This window comes from Triticum urartu, chromosome 2A, assembly GCF_056163025.1.
Source record: "Triticum urartu cultivar PI428250 chromosome 2A, HENAU_Tu73, whole genome shotgun sequence".
Lineage (NCBI taxonomy): Eukaryota > Viridiplantae > Streptophyta > Magnoliopsida > Poales > Poaceae > Triticum > Triticum urartu.
In genome coordinates, this window is record NC_141874.1 from 600,744,447 (window position 1) to 600,748,599 (window position 4,153).

At 52.1% G+C, this 4,153-nt stretch overlaps 1 pseudogene; it reads right to left on the reverse strand.

Annotated features, from left to right (window-relative positions):
- Positions 1-2,494: 2,494 nt before the first annotated feature.
- On the reverse strand, positions 2,495-3,712 carry LOC125539086 (cytosolic sulfotransferase 8 pseudogene; annotated as a pseudogene).
- Positions 3,713-4,153: the final 441 nt, after the last annotated feature.

Sequence of the window (4,153 nt, forward strand, 5' to 3'; positions counted from 1 at the left end):
TAGTCGCATGCCTAGGCTTGGCCACGAGTAGGGGGCATGGAAGACACTCAGGTTCTATGTACCAATAATGGACGTCGAAGACATTTCCATGCTTGTCATCCATGAGGTCTTCCATCTCGTGATGAAGAAATGGTTCGTCCTAAATTCTCCTCACGTCCTCTCGCTATCTGCAAACAAATGGTGTGAGTTCTGGATCCAGGTCCAGCTTCCATGAGCAGATGATGATGGGGAGCTGCTGGGACTACTTTTGACAGAAGCACAAGATCGTCCCTTGCGACCTGCTTGTCCTGAGGCTGTCGGGCCTAGGCTTCATGGTGCAGATCTACAGCGCCGGCACCTCCACCATCTGCAGAGTCAAGGCGACATCAGTCGTGCTCTTCCTCCTCCCTAGTTTGTGTGTGTATGAATTAACTGTCTAGTGTTGGAATTGTTCTGAACTTGTCGTCGGTCGTCAGTTTTCTATTAAACTTGTAATATTTTGCCCAAGTGTCAATGCCTTGGGGTTGTGCAGGGGGTGTCTTTTAAACTGATGTGGTAGTGTGTAATCTGTGGTATGCACTGATATTGTGTGTTAATGGTGTAAGAGTAGTGTTAATTATGTTGATGTTCATATGTGACGTCTATTATGAAGTGTGTTGCATTTGGATGGTAAGGCCACCGCATTTAAAAGGGGTGATCAGAACATCGCAGTGCACACAGCCAAACAGTTGTGATTTGCATCTGCTAACCCATGAAGCACAAATGCAGGCCACCAAATAGGAGGCATAATCTGGTCACTGATGCAACGTAGGCTACCAAACTACATGCACAACATGGTTTTTAGGCTGCATTTGCTCAGCGAGGCTGAGTTAAGTTACACATGCAAAGGGACAAAAAATGGTGCAGCTTACCAAACAAGCCCCTGGTGTCTTTGTTGTAGTTGGAGGCCAATGAGGCATTGGAAAAGAGGGGGAAAATTTAAATTCTGATATGTTGGTCCCACGTGGCAGTCTTAGAGCATCCCTAGCAGTTGTGCTATAAATCGGTACTGCCCCCTAAAATGATTTTGCGGGACCTCGAAGCTCCTAGAAGAATAGATCCAATCAAATGTACTGCATATTTAAAATCTAGTTTACGCTACAAAGTTCCAAGCAACACAACCGGAGTTCCTCGTACAACATACATAGCACAAAACATAGGTCAAACAAATTTAAACCTAGGAAAGGTCGACTCAGTAGTTGACGCCGAGGTAGAACGCCTCCTCCGACCGTGTGGTCCTCCTTTGTGGCGGCAAGCCGCTTGGCGGCTACTTCTTCCCCGGCCGCCACCGTGTTCCTCGCAGCGAGGAGCTCCTCATCCACTTCCCGACACCTCTTGGTGTGCGGCAAAAAATGCTTCGTCAAGCTCGTAGAAGCGAGCCCACGCGCTCCAGCCTTCACTGCAGCAGTGGCAGCCGAGTTCGCGGACCTGATTGTAATGCCATGGCTCGAGCGGACGGCTGGAGCTGGTGGCCTCCGCGTCGTGCACGGCGGCGACCCACCGTGGACCCCACGCCCGTGAGAACCTCTGGCCATGGATCTGCGAGAAAAGGAAAGAATCGGGCGAAATCGCTCATCGGAGAGAAAGAAGATGCTAGAGGGGGCGGAGAATATCCAGGACGTGAACCCTAAAACGCCCTGACCTGTACATACAGTGGCGGAGGGGGATTTGCGGGCCGCCTGCATAATTTTTATGGGTCGGGCCATTTTTACGGGATTTGTTCAGGCCTGAAAAAGGTCAAGAACTTTAAAACCATCGGAATTATAAGGAACGGGCGAGGATATAGCAGATCTGCTAGGGATGCTGTTAGGGAAGAAAAATGGGGGCTAGAAGATGAAGGTTGCTATTAGAGTTGAGTGTAGTATTTAGAGGCTGAAAATGTATAAGCATCTCTTTTTCTGGAGGGAAATGTATAAGCATCTCTATTTTTTCTTCCGGAGTTCTAAAATGGGACTAGCGTTGGAGAGACGCTCTAATCAGTACTGCCTGCCCCCCCAATCCATAATTCCAAACTTGCGGGCGCAATTTCAATATCAACACAATATGCTGCTCCCTTGTTACACGTGATATATACAACCGATATAGATGGCGGTTCAGTAATAGACTAGATGTATAAACATTTTAATTTATTATAGCTGGTTGTGACTTTTTTATATTTTTGGCCGCGTGCGGCATTTGCTTCTTCATGATCTTTTGAGACTACTTGAGGAGATTTTTGAACCTATTTCCTTAATAAAATAGCTGTGTGCATCGATGCAGAGGCCACGGTTAACCTCTTTTTCTAAAACAAAATGCTGCTCCCTGTTGTCTTGTTGACATATACTAGCGGCACACGTATGCGAATAGGGTCTGTTTAGGACACATCTAGATGTGACATCTAAGCTGATTTTCACTCTGTTTATGGTCTATTTTTTTGTCATAGTTTTTTTTATTTCTTGTTGATGCATTATATACTTGTGGAAGGTTAGATGTGACATTCTTAAAAAACATTTAGATGTGAATTAGACAAACTGATGCGAATATGGATGACACGTGGATATCGAATGCTAGCTAGACAGAGAGACCGAAAGCCCTGAACTTAGCGTCGGTAATGGCGTCAGTCTTTCTTGCTGTCTCCGGCGATAGATGGTTCTCCCAATCCCCGACCAGGCCGCGCCGGAAGAACGAGCTGTTCTCCACAGCGCCCAACACAAGCTCCGTCTTGCCGCTCTTGGTCGCTTCGAGCCCGGTCATGTGCTCGAACGAGCACAGCTTGACGACGGCGTCCACCGCGCCGTCTTCCTCCTCCTCCGCGCTGAACGGGCGTCCGACAAACTCCGCCAGCCTCCGCACGTGCGCCGCAGGGTCCCGGCTCATCTCCTCGTACCTGAAGAAGAGCACCCGCTCGGGGTTCGCCAAGTGCGCGCGCCAGTACCCGAGGACGTGGTCCCAGTACGGCCCGGACGCCGACACGCCGTCGCAGAAGTAGCCGGCGGCGGCCTCGACCGAGATCGGCTCCAGCCCGTCCTCGGCCCTGAACTTGTTCACGAAGCTCCACGTCGAGACCAGCGTGTCCTTTGGGTTGCGGCACACGTACACGATCCGGCACCCCGACGCGGCGACCGACCTCGGCAGCGACGCGAGCGGGACGTGCGTGGCGAGGAGCCTCGGGTCCGGGAGCCCGGCGAGGTCCGGGACCCTGTTGCGCGTGTAGAGCTGGTACTCCAGGTGGCGGACGCACTCGTGCGGGCCGACGGAGTTGAAGGGGTGGCCGGGGCCGCCCGGGGCGTGCTCCCTCCGGTGGACCGTGGAGTAGAGGAGCGCCTTCATCCACGTGGTGCCGGACTTGGGCATGGTGGCGACGACGACGTCCGAGGGGCGCGCGGCGAAGCGTGCGTCGGCGACCATCGCGCCGACCATCGGAGGCAGGGTGCTGTACCAGCCCTTCTCGTGGCGGTAGAGCAGGTTCGCCCTGGAGAGGCCCCGGGAGCACGGCCAGGAGGACGCCAGCTCGGTGAACTGCCCGTAGAGCTCCTCGTTGGTTTCGGCATCGCCCTCTTGCGGCGGAATGGCTGGGGTGGAGGAGGAGGAGGACATTGTACGGCAAACAGTCCAAGCCAAGGTATGAGCAGGGATAAGGTAGCGGTAGCACAAGGTGCATCTTATAATAGATAGAGAAGAGTGGCGATGCACATGGAGCATATTGCTCCCGGTACAACTTGTGTTGTGGCTGCAACCACGGCGTATACACAACTCGATCGACAAATCATTTTCTTATCGCCACATCAAATTATTTGGCCACATTCGTCTCCAAACAAGACAACAAGACGGCAGTGATGTTGCCATACTTATATGTTTTGTATTTCCGTAGTTTAATAGGAAAAGATTTCCGTCACCCGGTGGATTACAGGCACTGTGTCCTGCGTGAAATGGACCGAGCAACATACTACATCCTTGTCCTTATCCTTATCTACTCTTCGCATGCCGTGCTCGAGGATCGCCACACGCCACCAGTGCCGCGGCAAGCCAGTCGTCCTACACACTACTGCAAGCCGCTCTCTCGAGTCCGCCGCCGGTGATCGTAGGAGGACACCGTTGGCCGTCCTTTCTCCTCTCCTCTTCCTCTCCAACTCCTCCTTTTCCCATCTCCATATGC